Source organism: Falco cherrug, chromosome 6 (assembly GCF_023634085.1).
Source record: "Falco cherrug isolate bFalChe1 chromosome 6, bFalChe1.pri, whole genome shotgun sequence".
Taxonomy (NCBI): Eukaryota; Metazoa; Chordata; class Aves; order Falconiformes; family Falconidae; genus Falco; species Falco cherrug.
The window spans coordinates 48,158,317-48,179,601 of NC_073702.1; the positions used below are offsets into that span (position 1 = coordinate 48,158,317).

A 21,285-nucleotide genomic window follows, 5' to 3' on the forward strand; every position below is an offset into this window, starting at 1 on the left:
CATCTTGACCTGTGAGTTACACAACAGCAGCGAGATGGGATCTGATGGAATGGGCTGGTGTATCTGTTCGGTCCTGTAAGCCTGCTCTATTTTTCCTACAAGTAATGAAGGATTTTGCTTTCTCTTCAGGGTTCCTGGTGATAATGATATACCATAGCCAGCGGAGGTGAACATCTGTTTTAAGAACTGTGAACTTAAAGAGACCATTTGTCTATCTGATCTTCCTTTCTTGTTTTCCAGTGCGCCCTATCCATTTCTCTGTTAATTAAATAGATGTGAAATCACTAAACCACTGGGTCGAAGAAACAATTAAACAACAACTGAAATAAAAAAGTGGGAGGGAGGAGACTCTTCTCCTATTTTCCTGTCAGCTGATTCTGCTTGGTAGAAAATGCCCTACTTCTTGATCTTGCACTTTCTTTTCCTTTCACAGAAAGAAGACTTGGATTCATGAGGGTGTATCCACCTAATGACAATACGGTGGAGTTAACCCAAGAGAACAATGCATACCATTAATCTGCTCATGCTTAATTGGTAAGTACAATATGGGGCTGGCATTTCAAAAACAGACTGTAAATGTACTTGAATTGGTTGCTATTTAATTGATGCAACTGGCACATGCATGCACATATGTTAAAAAAGAGAGTGAGCGGCAGCAACTAGAAGTTATTATGAGTCACCTTCTCCTTTTTAATATTACCTGTAGCTGCTACAGGCAAAAAATAATAAGCATGAAGCTACTGTCATTGACCTCTGCATGTGCTGTCTGAGGGGAAAAGATCTTTTCTTGCCTGCTTTGCCCAGTGCCCTGCAGCAGCTTGGAGATGGGAAGCCTGGGAGCTGTGAGATGTGGCAGAGTGGGGATTCACCAATGCAGCTCCCCCAGCTTACTTTTCTGCCTCCTTTGCACATGTGTGTGGGCAATCACACACTCCCCTGGGAGCTCAGCAGGGAAAGGGGGAAACCCCTGACTCAGTCAGTGCCCCCCCCCTGCATCCCACCTCTACTCTCTGCCACACAGGAGGAAGAACTGCAGGCACAGCAGGGCAGTCCTGGGACCCAAGGGTTTCCCAGGAATGGAAGAAGGGAGCAAGGGTGGAAAGCGTGAAGACTGATGAGAGGAGACGGGCTACTATTGCAAAGGACAGAAGTAGAATCACAAGGAGGCTCTGGTCCCTAAAGACGAGTGCATGGACCAAAGTTGCTCTCCAGAGCAGCAGAGGGTAAGCAATATACTTGTGTTTCACCAGCTGTATTCACCTTTAAACAGTACTGGAGGATGTGGGATGGCTTTGCAGGAAGTCGAAAATCACCCTTAAGTAAAGCAGAGCTCACCTTCCCCTACAGGCATGAGAAAATGGAAGACTGCTAGAATCCAAGTTCTCTGGCAACCCAATATTCATATGGCTAGAATATCACCTCTATGAAACTACCTACAAAACCACAAACTTCGCTGTGAAGTCCCACACCATTAAGAAGACTATCACAGAACCAAAGTGAAAACAAGCTAAGCTTTTTTCTTGTGTCCTACCTCATTCTCACCACTGCCACCACCACTACATATCATCTGCACACAAGAATGTTAACTTGAACTTTACAGAAACCTCTTCACCAAGTTTTCCCCTGTAAATATGACAGATTAGTTCTTGAGTGCTCTGACTGAATTACTTTTTTCCCCCCAACACTATCTACTGTGTGGAGGCTGCAGCCATAATCTGTGAAAGGAATAGTACTTGTTATAGTTCTTATAAATAATCTTATCACATTCATATAGCAGAAATTTGCCCAGCTGAGAAACAGAGTTCATGAGACTAAATTATTGCAAAATAGTATCCCCCTGAAAAAGGGTTTCATCAGTGTGAAAAGAATAGAAATAAGGAAAGGGAAAATGACAGCCCTACAGTTCCCTGTGTCTGCACTTTCCTGTTGGATGTGAGAAGGGTGTTAGCAATCTTCATTCTTCTGCCTCCATAACACAGCTGGTCTGTCCCTTATCTGGAAAAGACCAGAAGATATCCCAATGTGTCTTGCACTGTAAATACAAAAGCAGTGTTTTGCACCTGGAGCCTTGATGGGAGAATGGAGGTGGTAGGGACACAGGCATGCACCTTGTGTGCAGCAGGGATATCACAGATGTGTAGATGGTAGTTTGGAAGGGAAACAGGAGGAGAGAACGAGGTGCGGCCGTCATAGCACAAACAACCCATTTCTATTGTTCCCAGACCACTACTATCACATCCTCAATTGCCTGGCAGACAGCCTCTGTTCAGATGAACATAGAGTTGGACCTACAAATTTTTCTGGTCATGTCTTTGTCTTTTCAAGTGAGATCTCCCCCTCTACTGAGCTGAAAGGATCAGGATAAGGTGTCTGTAAGGCTACAGCAGCTGGAACCCAGAAGACCCGGACAGGAGAAGGCAGTGCCCAGCAGCAACGAGTGAGAGGAGAGCAGAGGGCTGTGTGCAGAAAGCAGTTTTGGAAGCAAGGAAGCAGGGAGCTTTTAAATTGCTGAGCACAAACTAGTTCTTTCCAGAAAACTGGATTACAAATAATCCTGTCTGTAAAATTACTAGAAAAAAAAATAAATAAAACAGCTGACCTCAGTTCGTCTCTCCCTTTTGAGGAGAAAAAGAGCCTGGAACAGTTCTAAGACATGCATTTCTATTCACAAAAGGTCCTGATGTAACATCTGCACCAGTGTCCAATCTGGATTTTCAAGTTAAATCAGCTTTGTGGGCTCGTTTGTGCACTCACAGTATTGGCAAGTGAAGGCAATATCATGTAACACAAAGACATACACTTTTCCCTAGTTGCCCTAATTGTATTCTGCTATTAAATGATCATCATGCAAATGCTGAAAGGGGAAGAACTTGCATGGTAATGGAAATCCTCTCTGTTCCTGTAATCTATTTATTGAGGCTTTTCCAATTATTTTTATAATAAAAAAAGAAGTAAGAAATATGAGTACAAAGGAACTACAGAGAAAAGGCATTTGTGATTGGATTAGTGAATCCAGAACAAAATCATCAATAGATGTCTTTATTATTGAAATAGAGTAGCAATTTTGGCTGAATGATTAGCCAAAGTTTCAAAGCCTTGCAGAGTTGTTTCTATTAGCATAAGAAATCAGCAGCATAAGTCAATTGTACTCTTGGCATAATCTTAAAATAATCTTGTTTACTTACCCCCCCACAAAAAAGGGAGGAAAAATTTCACCCAAGGCCCATTTTCCTGAATGCAATAAAAGCGAAAGCATCAGCAAAGACTCTTATTCTCCTTCAGGAATTCCCAGAGCTGCCACCCTAGAGAGCTCAACATCCAAGCCCTGCTGGCTACTGCTCCCTCTCCACAGCACACGCCAACTCTTCTTGCAAGCCTCTCTCACTGGCAGGCTTCAGCCAAGAACCCTTGTGTTTGCAGCAATGAATTGCTCACACCATTGCCCAAGCTCTAATACACCATAGCTCTTCATGACGCTGGCCCTCCACCAGGAGAGACCCAGTAATTCCCAAGGAAGTCCGAAGGACAGCACAGGCTTGCCGACGTCTGCAGTTTGGGGAAGTAGGGAGAACCAGAGACCACTCAGCAAGCCAGCATCAGTAGTTTTTAGCTTAAGAAGGATACAAAAGCTGCCTACAGCAGAGATGATTTACTGCAGGCTTTGCCTGGATATAGTCAAGTCCTTTCCTCCTGGACAGAAAGGTGTCAATGTTTGCTTATTCCATAGCAAGCCACCCATGGCACCAGAGCCAAGCACTTCCCCTAGGAGCCGGGGATCTCTCTGTGTTCACAGTGGATCTGCTAAATTTTACATTAAAATCTCAGTCAGGTGGTGCTGCCCCTGTGTTCTTCAAGGATCCTTTTCTTCATGTCTTGCATTGCTTCAGTGACATCTCCCAGTGGATGTTTGCTTAATCTTTTATTTCTAATAACATGGATAAGGCATAAGATTTATACAGGCTCTGTCTCTTAACTTGCCTCCTTCGCATGTATTTATTTTTTAATCTTTTTCCTGAAGTAAGATCGCCATATAAAATTTCTTCTGCTGAAGCACAGCAATTGGGTGTAACCTTTTACTCTGATTTGTCATTTCATTCCCATATTAACTGTGTTGTGAAGACCTGTCAATTCCCTTTATTGAACATCTTTAGAATCTGTGCTTGGTTAATGACTGAGGCAACTAAAACTCTGGTGCATGCCTTGGTTCTTTCTCAGCTTGAATATTTAAATGGGTTTCTTGCTGGTCTTAGTGCATTTATTCTATCTAAATTGCAATCTGTGCAGTCATTTGCCTGGCCTGATTTATTTTTTTTCTCATGCTTCACACTCTCCTCATGAAACTACGTTACTTGGGTCACTCCTGTTGTATTATTCTTATTTTGCATATTCTGTTTAAGATTTTGACATAGGCTTTATTTTATTTAAACCACTTTGGTTTAGGGTCTGGGGAGGATGCTATTGTATGAGGACAGGGTGGAGGTCTAACACCATGAGACCTTTGTCTCCTGAAGGTTTGTGTGTCACTTCTCATGCTGTCCAGACAGTTACCCAAAGATTTCACCTAAGAACAGAAGTTGGAGGGCTAAGCCATTGCGCATGATTTGTCCCTTGCAACATGATGTAACCTGACATAGTCCATGGAAGTGCAGCTTAACATTCCAAACATGCCCAGAGATAACAGTCATTTTGCAGCAGGTGCTACCAAGTGTCTGATGAAAGCTGCAGAATACGTGCTGGGAAATCCTGTTCCTGGTACAAATGTAGTGCATCGTTATTTCTGGCTTCTCTCTTCTAACAAAGGCATTCTTTCTGATAGATGTATTAAACCATATCTCCCCATTACAACAGCAGTACTTTTCCATCACCTTTAATTATGTCAGATGCAGCATGCAGCTCAAGCTCACCTCCATTTACCTGATGCATTACTGTCGTTTTGAAGGGCAGATGTTCTTACATCCCATGCTTCAACAAGCTCAGCTCTTTTCTATTGCTTTACAGAGACGTGGCTCCAACGAGAGGTACCGCTTGTGTGTGACACACCGACTGGATCTGTACTCCACACCACCACGCGCACAGATGCTTCCCTTAAACTACTGCAGTTTGTCACCATTCTGCTCCAACACATCCACTGTACATTGGTTTTACAGCTCTACTCGGGATTGCTATTGCAATATTCTGGAGTATTTATCTGTTTTTTTGTAAGGGAAATGCTCATCATGTACTGCTATCTGGAGACCAGCAATTCCAGTTCATAAGCTTTCAAACTTGTTTTCATTCTGTAATGGAGTGAAAAGCCCATCTTTTGAGAGGCTTCACAGGCCATATTTTGCAAAATTCTTGACTTGCAGAATAAAGAAACACCCAGACTTTGGCTTAGAAAACTTGAGATTTTTATACCCTTGAGAGGCAAAGGGTCTTGGCCCTCAAAAGTGCTCTTCTTCACACCTTCCTTCAAATGGGCAGCCCTCAGCAAAGCTTTTATGGGAAAAGGAAAAAGTACATTTGATGAAAATCCAAACAAGATCCAGCCAGCTTTCCTCATGCTCTTTACGCTTAATCTTCAGACCCCAGCCCTTCACAATGCCCTTCAAAATATGTTTATGGGACGATGTGTTTTCAGCCTCCTGGTTTGCTCTCCACCACAAGCAACTGGTCAAGTGGGCAATAGTAGAAGGCACAGAAGTGTCATAAATCTTTACGAGACCTGATAAAACTTTTAAGGCAGCTCCTACCTCCCCAGCCCAGCAGAAGGTGTGACGCAGGATGCATAGTTGCTCTGGTAATGTCACACCATCCCTCCTGCGTCTGTAGCAGCAAGGTGTCAGCTCAGCACACCTCAGTGACTTCACCATCCTCAGATGCAGAGAGGGAGACGGCAATATTATCTCCAGTAATTCTCACCTCTCCTGGAGCAAGGGCCCTCTGTGTGCACATGCAACTTGAAGGCTGGCCTTTCACTTCTTCCTATAAGAGCAAAGGAAATATTTTTTTTTCAGACCTCTAAAGAAAGTTTACACCTTTATTTCTGAAACACCAAGGAAGGAAGGCTTTAAATAATACATTTCCAAAGTGCTTTTGTGCAGGTGTCAGGGATGGATGAACTCATTTGAACTACAGAGCAGTTGGAAAAGTGGTATTCAAACAGCACACCTGAAGTCAGCTGTGAAACTGCTCTGCTGCTACAAAAAAGCCACTGAAGAGCATGATAGGTGCCTCAGGGAGGGAATCGCCACCACTGACAGCTCCCAATCATGGAAGCTCCAGTATCCAGTGAGGGACACAACTCCTGGCAGAGGGAGAAGGGCAACAGCTACCTTATCCTCTCCCCTTCTTGAAAACAAAGAAGAAAACAGTGGTTTGTTTAAAAGAAACAAGACTACAGTATCCCTTTGACCAGTCACTGGCAAGCAATTCATGAGTTATAGGTAATGTATTTTGATGAATTCAGGGAGGAAGTGATTAGGGCAATATGCTGAGAAAAGTAGTCAGTTTTGCAACACAATTGTTATATTTATATTTTCAGTAATGACCTGAAGAAGACTACCCACAACATTTTTGGTTTTTAACTATGGCAAACAAAAACTACAGTGTTTCTGAGTCTAAGCACAGACTGAGAAGAAAGATGAGAGATTAGTGGAGATAGTGTTACACCTTGCTTATAGATGGGAAACTAGAAGACCTTCTTACATGACCATATGGAAGGAAACCAGATCCCTCACAATACATGCTCCCAGGCTAGAACCTAAAGCTTATGTTTTCATAAGTCCTTGGGACTTCATAGCCTGTTCAGGCATCAGAGAAGACAATTAAATGAGCAAACATCCTTTCTCATTGTTCTCAGTAGGAACTCTTGGATTTAACCATTCTGAAACGATACCCTTAATATGCTGATTTCAGAGCATTTACACCCTGCGGGAGTTTTGTCCTCTGACTGTGTCAACTCTAACTATAGTGGATGGGAAACTGAATGAGTTGTAATTGGTTTTATCAACGACACAGCAGAAACAGACGGATGAAAAAAATCACAGATGATCTTCATCAGAAAATGTCATGCTCTACAGCATTCTGGGACTATGTGGACTTCTCTGGGACCATATATGTCTTTTCCAGACCCACAGGGCAATACAAGTATAATGTGCTCAAACATTTGAGGCTGATCTTGTGTATTAAAAAAAATGAACAGGAAAAAACTCAAATTTCCTTTCAGAATCTCACTGAATATACCAGAGAGTCTGCAGCCTGAGCATAACAATGCAACAAAATCAACCAGATCTGTCTCCTCCTCCCTGAAAGCTAATGTTGCTATGCTGAACGTTATCACCACAGAGGAAAAAAACATCTGACATTACTCTGGAGTGAGGTTTCTCTATGATTTTCAGAAAAAAATCCCACTCTACATAATCAAATGCCTTTCTGTTGAGGCTGAGGTTATTAATACTCTGTTGAGGTTTGCATTTTGCTTTGATTAAAACAATTAAATTAACTTCCTTGTAACAGAAGATGTAAAATACCTCCCCAGCTTCAAAATCCACCTCACCTTTGCAGTATTGCAGATGGTATTTTATCAGGTATTCTGCCAAAAAAAACCTGAGGTCTTGGTCTTGGGATTCTTTAAATATGTAAGTAACCTGAGAGATATGAAACACTAACAAAGTCCAGCTTCATACTGCTAGTAGTTGCCTTTGCTGCTGGCCAGCGTACACTTTTCTTAGATGAATACCACCATTTGTTTATGGATGAAATATCTTTAAAACAGCAATGTTTAAGTGAGTTACTAGAAATAACAGAGCTAATTTTTAGTGATGTGATGTTAAGGCAGAAAAATTGTCCTTTAGTATCTGAACAGCACTCAGAAGATGTTTACTGGCAAATCTGGAGATAAAATAATGGGACTTTCTGGGGTTTGTTTCTTGTTTGCTACACTCTCTATCTTAAATGTTATTTAGAATTAAAAATTCTGTATCTTTCATGTTTTCTTAAAATCCAAACAAGATATAGTCCTTAGATGAGGCCTTTATGACTATTGCTGCCATTTGGGAAGCAGTAGTTCCCCACTTTTATGTTTTGATGATTTTGGGGGGGAACAATTTTCTCTTAATCCTGCTACAATTTCTATCCACTGACTTTGTCTCAGCTAATAATAACCAAGAACTTGGCATAGCTTTGCAGTTAAAATTTTTGAGTGTCTTCTTCTCATAATATGCTTTTTAAATCAGTCCCTTCCCACTTTCAGTCTGACTATCTGAAAATGATCTTCTGAAGATCAAAAGGACAATTAAAAACCTGGGAATTTCACCATACTTACCACAGATTTCTCAACACAATTTTAACATGGAAAAGTTCATTTTTCACTATTGTTTTGTGGCAGCTTTTTATAAGGAGTGTGAGGAATAATCAGAACTGTGAACCTGTGTGTTTTAACAAATCAGTGGATTTAAATTCTAACAGGCATTGACCAGACTCCATCCCAAGAAGATTTTTCCTTATTTAAAATTATATTTAGAAAGAGTTAAAAATATTCCAACAATCAAAAGCGGGCAAGAAAAAGAGCCTAAACATCTTATACAGTAGCTACAAGCACAAATAAAATAATGGTTTAGCAGAGATTTGGGTAATGCCAAACTCCAGTTATGTGACCACAAAGCAAGAGCAGGTCTCAGGTCTCTTCTGTATCCAAAGCAAAGGTTTATCTGTAACTGAAATATATTCTAAAGTGGAAGGACTAGACATTACCATGAGTTTTTACTCCCTTTCAATGGGAAAGAGGACTAAAATATGCATGTGTGTGCATGTGGAAAGTGCACAGTTTCTTGCTTTTTCCACCTGAGAAAAAGCTGGAAAGGCAAGTCTTCTTCGTCTTCTCTTCTTTCCTTGGGGGAAATCACTGGCCAGCCGTGAGAACCAGGTGGAAGCCACTCTTGCTTAATGTGGTGGAGATCAGGACTGGTTCACTGGCTTTGTCCCTGTGAGAACAGAATCAGCAATGAGCATTTGAAAGCTGTCAGTACTGGGGAAGGCCTACAGAAACGTTTCACAGGTGCATTTTCAGGGCCAAGGAATGAAATTGGTTTTAATAAAGCCAAGCAAAAAAGGCTTTTAATAGGACTTTAGTGATGCATAAGACTTCAGTAGTCCTCTGCCCAAGGGTGTCTTTCTTTCTATATGTAATACCCTGTCACCAGGCTAGGTTTTAATTACGCGAGCCATGGGCAAAACTAAATCTGCTTTCTAATATCATTTTGATGTGGTATTCCCTGTATCTCTAGAAAATTAAGGTCCCTGCTATGCTTATCCTCTCTTGAGCATTAAACGGCAAGTGTCATTGCCAAAGACAAGATGTATGCTCTGTATTGGTAGTGGGGGAAAAGCTGAGTACCCCTCATTTCAGCAAATGATTTAAACCCCCTACACAACTCAGTAACTCTCAGAGATAAAACTTCCCAGTTGTGTTGTGACAATTAAAAGGCATTAACCCCAGGACATGCAAGACACTGGTTGCCAAAATACCTTCCTATTAATTAGCACAGCACTCAGTTCAGATTTCCACTTCTTTTCTGGAGTGTAAAATCTGCAATACCACAGCACGGGATGAATTTCCTGCTGCAGCTGCAGCACTCAAATCTGTCATGAACTCTCTGCCTCCCAGTTCAGAGTCGTACCACCACAACTCTCTGAAATGACCAGATATAATTGGGTTCAGTGGAGTTCAAAGCTATGCTCCAGCTTCCTTGTATCAAAGTCCATTGATTCAGTGGCAGTTGAAGCACATTGAAATGCTGGGAGAGTGGGAGGAAAGTTATGAGCAGAGCACATTCAAGGCTGTCCTGTTAGATGCCAGGATGCAGGCATCTAACAACTGGCTTTTGGTTGAGCTTTCAAGAACTCAGGTGTGCTCCCCTGGAGAAGACTATATCTCCTCCTCTAACTGCTGCAAAACATATCTCACTTTTGCTAATGTACTTTGCCTGTTTCATGGCAAAGAATTTGAGACTCATTTACATATTTTTTTTTAAATGTCAGGATATTCTCCTGAGATTGTTCATTCATTCTATTTATTTTCTTGGACATGATTTAGCAAACCATCCCTGAAGAATTTGCAGCTATTAACTTTGTCAAATAGTAGCTCGAGTGAGAGTTAAAGGCAAATGGTCTAAAAGAAAGTAATGGGCCAAAGCACCTCCAGGGTATTCATCTGCCCCAGAACTCATTTCAATAATTCTTTCCCACAAAGACCCAGGGGGGAGGGAAGGAAAGAAAAAGGAAGTTCTGTTGTTGTTGGGATGAGACCATAAAGTGCAAATACAGATAAGCATATCAGGATTAGGGTTCTTTTGTCTAGATAGTCAAGATACACAAATCTTCACCCTCGTTCCTGGTTGATCCTTATGCATTGTCCATTCCTACCTGACATTCACTCCTGTAAGTTCCAGGCCAGCAATAACAACTGCCCAGATGCACTGTCGTGGGATGGCCATTTGGCTCATATTGCTCTCAATGGCAGCTCAAAGCTTGTGGATACCTGGGCTGATGTTCACTAGCAACCTTATTCTGGGGAGAAGATCTGCTTGCTGCCACTAGTAAAACTAAGGAAGTTGTTAAGTGGCAGTGTAGCTAAACTGTCCCAGTTTCAGCTGGTATAGAGTTAACTTTCTTCTTAGTAGCTAGTACAGTGCTGTGTTTTGGCTCTGATGTGAGAACAATGTTGATAGCACACTGATGTTTTTACTTGTTGCTGGGTGATGTTTATTCTAAATCAAGGACTTTTCAGTTCCTTGGGCCCTGCCAGCCAGAGGGCTGGAGGGGCACAGGAAACTGGGAGGGGACACAGCCAGGACAGCTGACCCCAACTAGCCAAAATGATATTCCATACCATATGACGTCATGCTGAGTATATAAACTGGGGGAAGAAGTAAGGGGGGGACATCTGGCATTATGGCATTTGTCTTCCCAAGTAACCGTTACGTGTGATGGAGCCCGGCTGTCCTGGGGATGGCCGAACACCTGCCTGCCCAGGGGAAGTGGTGAATGAATTCCTTGCTTTGCTTTGCTTGCGTGCACGGCTTTTTGCTTTACCCATTAAATTGTTCTAATCTCAACCCTTGAGTTTTACATTCCTTTCTGATCTTCCTCCCCATCCCTCTGGGTGGGGGGAGGTGAGCGAGAAGCAGCACTTGGTTGCCGGCCAGGGTTAAACCACAACACTAACTTAACTTGTATTGTCTTTAGAGAAGGATATGAAGAATATACTATATCATATTGGTCATCCTGCAAGCTGTAATTGCAAATTAATTTCTGATAACAGAACATGATGAAGGGTCTAAGTGCCCAGAAGTCCATCTGGTTTTCTCCACATACACCAGCTGTACACAACTGAGAATGCATGTCCATTAGTTCTGTGCACACAGCTCCAAACAGTACAATTTCATACAAAATATTGCTTCTTTCCACAAACCCTGCCTCATCAGTGACTGTGCCCTTTCTTAAAAATGCCTTTTAGACATACACAGATAAAGAATGTAACTTAGTTGTTGCTGCATATAACTCACTGTTTTTCTGCAGATGTTTCATGTGTCTGTTCCCAACACTAGCAGGGGTTTGAATATTTTAGCATTAAAAAAAAGGAAAGAAAAAGGAGCCCTTCCAATCAAAATAGCTTCCCAGTACACTGCAAGTTAAAGCAAAGTCAATTTGGTATTTTTTTAAATGTCACATTTATGTTATTTTCTATTCTGCAAAGTCACAGTGAAGAGCCAAAAGCACTGAGCAGCAGTATCCACCCAGCACCTGGAGACTTCATACAAACTATAGATCCACATATGCAAAGTATTTTATCCAGTCTTTTATGATATTACTTCTGGTTCTTGAGTTAGTCTGCATGTCTTCATCCAGGGTTCACTGCTGTATGTTAAATTGCTGGGTATGGACCTCTGTTCTTTTTCATTCAGAAATGTTTGGGTTTTCAATATCTGACAAGAATGAAGACACCTGTTTTGTCACTTTCAGCTGAACTTGAGAGAGTTTCATGTGGTTTTGTGTGAGTCAGAAGTATCTTTTCTAGTTATATGTCTCCTCCAGGATGCTTATAAGTCTCCCTAAAGAAACCTCTTTCTATCTGACATTCAACAAGGAACACAGAGCTAAACCCCACTGAAATTGGATGAAGAACCTTCATTAATACCTATTAGTTTTGAATCAGGTCACCTACTAAGTGTTGTTAGGATTTCACCACGTCCATTTTACAGATGGCCCATTTTTATAGTTTTTTCTGCAGTAAACTATTTTTTAAAAAAAAAATGTTCTCAGTCAGCCTGAAACAAGTTGTGAGCAGTACAGCTGGAAAGAAATTGGAGGTCTGGCCAACAGGAGTGCTGGGTGACTGGCATCACCATCTTAGCAAAGGTCCAAACTCATGTTCAAACCCCTCCCCCTCACACCCAATGTCACTGAAGGTCTCCTGGGAGAATGCTCTAACCAGCTGAAAATGCAATGAAGTTATTTGTGTAGCTACTGGGTAAAAAAAGGAATGAAAACATTGTGTGTGAAAGGAAATGTTTCTTCTGAGACACGATTATTTTTTCCTTTTTTTTTTTTTATTTTGCTGAAGAAGAAGACTGCTTCAAGTTGAACTGAATTTTTTTATAGTCTCTGCTCAGTAGTCTGACCAAAAAAAAATTTCTACTGCGCTACTTCAACCTTTCTATTTCATTCAAACTAGGTATACACAATTCGCTTTCTAAAGAGCAATGGCATCAGGATCTGTAGAACAGCCAGGGTCAAAATTTCACCATCTTTGAATACACCTACAATACACACAAATTTGCATAATAGGCCCTAATGCTTCCTTCAGAATCATTATGGTCTATTGAGTAAATAATGTCTGTATTGAAAATGCTTGAAATACCCATTTAGTTGATAGACTCTATTGACTCCTAATAAGAAGCTATTAGAGTTGAATAAATATTATGCATTTTAAAACTTGCCTAAATATATTCCATTTCCACATATTTTCATATTTACACAATGGACTGTAAAGAACATGTTGTATCTGCTCACAGACAGGCTTCAAGAGAGACCTTTGCTTTTTGCAGGGTTTTTTCTTAAATTTGCAGGTGCTAAGGTAGGTTGTATTTGGGTGGTTGTTTCGGTTTTGATGAGACCGACATGGGGGAACAAAATCAAAACAAGAAAGAAGATTAAACTACATGAGTTGGTGGTTAAACAAAATTAAACTTTATGTTTTCAAAGAGCACAGGATTTAGTCATACTCTTTTGGGCTTATATGTGGGATAGCACAACACGTTCTTTACAGTCAATTGTTTCAATATGCAAATACATATAAAAGAATGAGCATAGTTAGGCAATGTGTAAAATGCATATTTGTATTTACTCAGCCTTAAATGTTGAGAGCTGACTTGATAATTATCCATATATACATTTTTTGCTAATCTGTAGCAATTCTGAAGCAACCGTAAGTAGCTGTGCCTGTTCAGCGTAAAGATTTCAGACTCCAGATGTGCTTTACGCTGTTTTGCATTTCATCTCAGATTTTCAGACCTTGGATACTGGACTGCACATCCTGGTACTCCATTTGCTGCCATGTGGACATAAAAAGTAGCCGGGACTCAGAGTTGGTGCAGGAGCGTCTCCTGGATGTGCTTCGCTCAGGTGAAAGCAAGCCAGGGAAGTGGCTGCTGCCGTTCTGCTCAAGCAGACTGTTCAGCTGCTTGTAAAGAGCAAATCCCTCCTTCCTTTCCCTCCTTGAGGCCTGAACAGGTACATGCAGTGACAGAAGTGACCACTTTATATACATTTTCACACCAGCTGACTCCATGTTCTCCAGCAATCACAGACTGTGTTTGCCATTTTCTTGTAGCTTTCAAATGGTTCACATTTACGTACATTCCTCGATCTCATCAGCCTCTAGAAGATTGCCAGGAAAACTTACCAGCAGTTTGCATCAGAGGTCAAAGGGGGAGGCTGTTCTTCATGGCCCCTCTGAGCTCCACAGGAGTCAAACACAACTGTACGTCAGTTCGAGCTCCACAGGAGTCAAACACAACTGTACGTCAGTTCAGGGCTGCACTAGACCTGCAGAGCTTGTTTTCAGAGGTCAGGCTCACAGGTCTGACCACACAGCCATTAACTGTGTCTACTCTACCATAACTCTTCACAAGCTCAGTTTTCCAAAAGGTTGCCTTGACTGTATATCACTGTGACAGTGTTATGCAAATTGTTTTCTCAGTTTATTTAATTTGATGTTGGCAAGAATGGAGGGTTAATGGCCTTGGCACAAACACATCTTGCTATTTTCCAGTCAGTTCCTTGAATATCTGAACACTAGAAAGTCTTCTTCAGTTTCACAGTGGCAAAGATACACAGAAAATTCTCATTTACATATTAGCCCTATTCCATTGAGGACTAAAGATGCTGAGATCTCCAAACTGTAACTGATTCATCCTGTGCTAGACACATCTCACTTGGTTGTGACTCATCTCTTTCCTCTGCAGTCTACCACTGCCTTTCACATTTTAGCCACCCTGCACATGTTGTAGAAAGTGTGGTCAACAGGCCACCCCCTTCTCCCTTCTCCCCTTTGTCCAGCCTCCTCATCAAGCTAGGACCTTACCCAATGAGCACCAACCCATCTGTGTTGGACAGAGGTCTTCCAGAGCATTGGCTTGTGAAGAAACCATGACACAGATATTTCTATATCTTCACATCCCATATATATTAAATAATTATCCCCTCTGTGCCTGAGGAGTACTGAACTTCCAGTGAGAATGACTAATGAACTGGAAAAGTCTCCACAGATGCCCCTCAGCCACTGTCCCCTGGCTGTCAGAAAGGCAGGGACAAGAAGTGTATCCTGTGTCCTGCTAAGTTTAGGTTATATTTTAGTGTTTCACAGCCAGAATACCTTGAAAGTCTGCCCTTTCTGCTGTTTCTGACTGGTGAGAAGCAGAAGTTAGAGAACTGGATGAAAAATAACAAGCTGGGAGAGATAATAGATAATTAGGTCATCGTCTTTCTTGGTTTTTTTTAATTGTAGCAAATTGATATATGTTCTCAATGGTTTGCATAAGTCACTTTATTTCTGTCTTCCATTGTCCCTGAATAAACTTGAAGGCACCATCTGATCACTATTTCTGGGTGCCTGTGATTTCACTAAAATATGATATTTTCAGCTTAAGCTTCCTTATTCTCCTCCCTTTCCTCCCTATCCCCACCAAAAAAGTTGAAGCAGTCCACACTTTCTATACCTCTGGCTCCCAGGCAGCATTTGCAATAGTAGGAGCACTGGAAAGCGTAAAAGCCAAATAATGCTAATAGGGCAAACAGAATGTAATTGCTTATGTGTGCTGGTTATATCCTGAAACAAATTGTTTCTTAATGCTGAGGTCAGACAGGGTTTAATTAGAAGAAATACAATTGGTGTAAAATTTTGCAGCAGGCTGCTTGTTTGGTGTCATGCCAAGTCAACATCAAGCCTTTCCAAATGGAAATTTTCGTTAGAGGCCATTGGCAGCCTGGTTAGGCTGAGTTTCAACTTTTTCGAGTCTCCTGGTAACATGAACCTGAAACTCAGCATATCTGCTTCCTAATAACAGGCTGTCCCTAGTGCAACTGTTCTCACACATGCACACGGCTTCTACATATGTAGTAACACGTGTGCTCAAGATCTACAATGGCTACTTTCTTCTGGCCTGAAGCTGTCAAAATCTGCACGCAGATAGGACATTTAAGATTGTGGATAATTTTTTTTTATTGTTTTCATATCAAAGATAAAGAAGCCTTTGAATCTCAGCAGAGGAAGGGAAATTTCTAAGCCCTTTTTGTTGAGTTGAGACCCCTTTTTTGTTCTGTTTATACCGCTCTGTGCAAGGTTCTCAAGGATTCTTACTGATGCTCAAAGCACTGATACTGCTTTTACATTGATTATCACAGCCCCAGTGCTTGTACTGCCAAGGTTAAGGCTGTATCAGCATCTCCTTTATAGACCCTGCTGTTCAAGAGAGAAATGTTTAACTTGAAGAAGAAAATTTGCTTCAGGTTGGATTTTTTTTTTTTTCCCTTTCCCTAATTTTGTGAGTTAAGTTGGTGCTCACAAAACTAAGGGATGGGCATTCTGGCTTATAGCAAGCAGGCATTGAAGGCTTCTTCCATTCTCTAGCATACCACAATCTTGGTTTGTGTCTTTCCTTCTTATTCCCATCCTGACGTGGAGAACACCGACAAATAGCTCACAAACAGAGTGTAAGCTAGTGCATGCCACAGCCCATGGGCTTTCAAATTAAGCTACCAGAGATACTTGCTCCAGAAAGCGCCGTCAGAAAAAGGCAGGAGCAGTGGAGGATTTGTGGCTACTGTGAAAGCTAGCTGGGGTAGGAGGTGGGCTGGCAGAGAACGAGGGAGGGCATGTGAGCCAAACTGCCACTGCAAATAAGACAAGCCAGGTTATAGGAGAGAGAAACTACTGGGAAGAAAGTGGCAGAGACCCAAGTAGATAGTCGTTGTACAGCAATTTGTTAAAGTAAACAGGAGCCTTTTCATTTCGGTATCTCCCCGCCCTGGTTCAGACTATACCTGAATCAGCATTTACAGAACCACCTCCTCCCTGAAGGTGACATTTTCTCCTCTTTGTGCTTTTTTCAGCCAACTGCCCGTGACTGGTCCCCTATTTTCTCTCAATCTTCTGCTCCTAGTACCTTTTGACAGAGCAGCACACTCTGCACACTTTCCTCTTTGCTATCTGTGGACCAGTTGAGATTCAATGTCGCCTCTGTCTTCCTTCACTCCTGCACCAATCCTGCTGTATTTGCCTGTTGGAAGAATCCATAACCCTGGTATGCTGTATCTGCCTGGCTGCTCTTCATGTGCACAGCTCACAGCATCAATGATAGTTAACCATATTCTCTAGGGGCATGTATGTATGGGGAGAGGAGAAAACAGAAAACGAGTTCTGTTGCTCTTCATCATCTCTGCCCACATACTCCAATTAGGGTTCAGTCTTTACAGCAGGAGAAAAAAAAAAAAAAAAAAGGATATTCAGGTTTGGCAAGATAAGAACATAAATATGGGAACATCCACTGCACATGCATGTTCTTCCACGCAAAAGTACCTTGAAATATCTGTGTCGTGAAAGTTATCAAAAATCTCTGGATAGAGATTTGGAGACTTAATCAGATTCTGTAGGGTTTGCGGAAAATAATCTTTTATATAGAATAGGAAGATTCTGTACAATTATTTTGGGGGGGCAATCAACAAAATTATCTTGACATGACTAAATGGAGACATCACATATATTCTGCATATTTCTGTTTCTGTCTTTTCTTTGCTTCTAGGGTGCAAATCTAGGGTGTATTTCATGGTGCCAACCGTCTGTGAGGTTTTTCCCAAGCTATGGCACTGATATCTCATTCTGGCACAGATTTTACACCTTTGGATCCCTGGTTGAAGGGACACAGCCAGGTCAAAAATGAGATGTGGATGATAGCCTATGCCTTGGCAGCCCAGAGCTTATGCATGGCCCCAGGAAAACCACTACACATCAACTCAGAGAGTACCTTCACAAGCACCCTGATAACCCACCTGCTCCCCCACTCCCATAGAGTCTACCTCCCTTTGACTCTTCTGGGGCTGGCTGGCTACTTGGTCTCCCCTTGGCAGAGCAAAGGCAGCAACACTTTTTCCTTCATCAAAGAAATAAACAAAGAGCAAGGTAGAAGAGGGCAGCATGTTGACTGCCTTTGCTTGAAGTTTTGTTAATTTGGGGTTCAGAGTTTCTCACTTCATTAGTCACATTTTCATGCATGTGTGACTACGAATGTATGTATTGGGCTCCGGTTCTGGCACCACAGCAGAGGATCCAGGTGAGCTGGGGGTTGCAGGGGTAAATATAGTTTCTGCCATGTGATCATCTCTCCTCTGTTCTTAAAACCCCCAGCCTTTTCCTGAATTACCCCGTGGGTAGCTTAGTAACAGATATGATGGCCCATTCTTTAGCACACTTAAAAAACTAGAAAATACACTGCCATTCTAGAAAGAAACAAACAAAACTAATGAACTGAAGGTGTTGTCATGGAAGTGTTACTTACAAGCATGGAAGGGGCAGCTGCCCTTCACCGAGCTCTGCTGAACAGCCAGAGCATAAAGCAGTGCTCCCCGTCACGTACAGCCAGGAGGCTGCAGGCTCTGTAAATGCTGTTTGTACAGATGACGAGTCCCCTGCCGAAGCGGGTGATCGGTGGACCAGGGTCAGAGACATTAACACACTCAAAGATACATTGCTGGATGATCACTTGTACTGGCCATTGCCATGCAGAAGGCACGTTAGAGAGAAGCTCGGCAGAGCTGGGTAGCACTGAGCCTCTCTATTTGCATGCAGCACAGGAAAGCAAGAAGTGCTCGTCTCCTGTTTAAAGGCAGCTACTGCTGCTTCACTGGGAGCTTTGGCCTTTTCAGTGGGGAACCCAGGAGACAGGCTGTCAAAACAGAAGTCTCTTGTTCAAACTACCAAGCTTAGGAAGTGGGGACAGTGAAAAAAAAATAAATAAAAAAGAAACCCCAACATTAAAAAGGCTCAGATCAGTCAAACCAAAGACAGTTGTTGTTTCTCGGTTGGCTTTTTTTTTTTCCCCTTTCTGAGGTTATTTAGTTATTTTTAGTTGGCTGGATGCAGAAGCAAGAAGTGTGGAGTTCACTCAAGGCCTTGAAGATAAATTCATAATTCAGTTTTGCAAACAGGCAAACAAATAAAAGTTGACTTACGTGGTGGAGGTTTTATATTTCCTTATTGTATTTCCTCTGCTTTGTACAAATCTTCCTGGAAATCTCTGTAGTAATTCTCACTAACAGCTGTGATGCCTACTGTGCAGGGCAGAACTGATCGACTGCAGGGAATCCTTCCATTTTCATCTTTTTTTATTTCAATCGTCTCAAATTTCTTCTCCTTACTAATCCCCCTTATTCCCTCAGGAGCTGAGAGAAGATTTAATTGTTAAATTTGCATGGTAACTCAGCAAACAAACTCTCCAGTTTTGTGTAGATCTTTACCCATTGTAGGTTTCATTTTAGTTATAAATCACTTCCTCCTCTATGCTCAGCCATGATGGCATTTCACACTCAGGAGGCTGCTGCAGAGAAATGACTGAGGGACAGTCCTTGTGGGGTTTTTTGTTTTTCGGGCTGCTCTTTTATATTGTAGCTTACTGCAAGATTATTTTGAGAATGGGGCTTTGCAGATGGATTGTGTTTGCCCTTTCTCCACAACTATCCATGTGATAAAATAATCCTGCCATAAGCGGCTTCTGTCTGGTAGACTTCTTGTAGATGTTGTAATTCTGAATATGAGAAATAACTTAAATCTTATTTAAAGCCACGAAACATACTAAATAAAAAAGCATTTTCACATTGCTGCATTACAACACAATGGTTTGATTTTAAAAATAATTTGCAAGTATAGGGGTTTGCAGGGTTTCTGCAGGCCATGGAAAAGATGAGATATTGTTGGAGTGAACAGAAACGTCTGTAGTTCTTCTGTGTTTCTAAATGCAGTCCACAATACCTCATGCTAACATCTAGAGCCTTTTAAAATCATGACACAGACTAGACAGTGACAGAATAGACAATAGACAACATCACATCACTCTTACAGTTGGATTACTAGGCCCAGCTGTCCAGAGGTGTGGTGGCACATTGCAGTGGTACAGCTTTACTATTTAAGGTTTTGATGATAAAACTGTCCACAGTTCCCTCTACATCTCTACCCTGCTGCACTGAATCTGTTTCCCATGACAAACTGGCTTGACAACCTTCAGTCTGACTAATGAAGAGGAAACTCCACAGTCAGTAGGGAGAAGCATTGTATAGAGAGGCAATAGCCTGGCTGAAGGTGTGTGGAGCTTCTACCTTTGATGTTGGCAAACAAAACTACTGCAAGTGTCACTTCTCCATGAAATGAAGAGGTTGTGCAGCCTCCATGCTTTGAAGTCTTCAAGACCCAACCCTGAGCAGCTTGGTTTGAGCTCAGTGCAAACTTAACTTGGCTATGCAAACTTCTCTTTGAACAGTTCATTCACTGATACCCTGTTTCAGCAGAGCATTTTAAAGCACATATTTCATTTTAGTTTGAAGCTCCCAATGCTTCAGATCCAGTTTACTTTCTTGAGTTTTGCAAGATGTCAGCCAAGAAGAGAACTTTCCTGACAACATCCACAGATCTGCTTACTCAGAAATAAGCACAGAAATTCATAAAAGTAACATAGCCTTCTCCATTAGCTCTGCTTAATGCCGCAAGCACAGCCAGGCTGGCCATGAAAGGAGCTCTCTGACTGCATTGCTCCCCCTGCCACGCACCAAGACTGGGCTGCATCTGCCTCCCAGCACTGACCACTTCTATCCCCTCCTTTAGTTCAGACAAAGCCTGAATTAAATAACACGCAAATGCCTCTATCACGGATCTGTACTAATGTCCACTGAAGAGTCATAATAAAGTATATCCCACAGAAGACATTTGCTGACTTTCTTTTGAAAAGAACTGTAACGTCTGTGTAAATTGCTTGCAGTAAATAATGTATCACAGGGATGGAGCCACTTGCTCCTGGTAATATATAACATCAAATATCTGAATGAATTATTATTTTTTAATGAGATACAAACTGCATGTGTCACTTCCAAAATGTGCCTTGTGAGTGTTAAATTCACCTCATGCAGAAGTTATGATAGGAGTGACTCACTCAGACAGTACTGTTTATTTTCGGTTCCAAGACTATTCAGCCATTTTTGCCAGGAACACTTGGACATACCAATTTCAGGCTGTTTCAGATAAATGTGTGCTTGCGATTCTGAAACTCATGCTCCGTAAACATCAGTGCCTTTAAATGATAAAGGAAATGTTGCAAAGTAGATTTACAGAATGGAAAAGTGCAGCTTAAGATCCATAAAATGTTCTAGGAAAGTCCTACTGCAGGCAAAACAGCTCAAATGTTCTTCGACTCTTCCCCTCAAAATCTACAATGCAACGGTGCTGCTTGTGATGTGTTCTTTTGTGCACGGTGCATGATCTATCTCATTCTCCCAAAATTAGCATCTTAAGACAGCCCTGTTACAGTGAAGTGATGTTGGATGGAGATCTGCCTGGCATCTCTTCTACAGCCAGCTGTTTTCAGAGGGCTTACAGAAATTCAACTGCTCTCAGGAACTTAAAGTAATACCTGATATACGTGCCTTGATGTAGTTGTGGGAACCTTGTGTACTTGCTGTTTTGGACTGTGACAACTGCCCCAG

At 41.7% G+C, this 21,285-nt stretch overlaps 1 long non-coding RNA gene across 1 annotated transcript; it reads left to right on the top strand.

The window, feature by feature from the left end:
• Positions 1-396: 396 nt before the first annotated feature.
• LOC129736424 (uncharacterized) lies at positions 397-8,722 on the top strand. The gene is made up of 3 exons (XR_008733014.1): positions 397-534; positions 1,022-1,223; positions 4,999-8,722. It is a non-coding gene; the product is annotated as an uncharacterized LOC129736424 (long non-coding RNA).
• Positions 8,723-21,285: the final 12,563 nt, after the last annotated feature.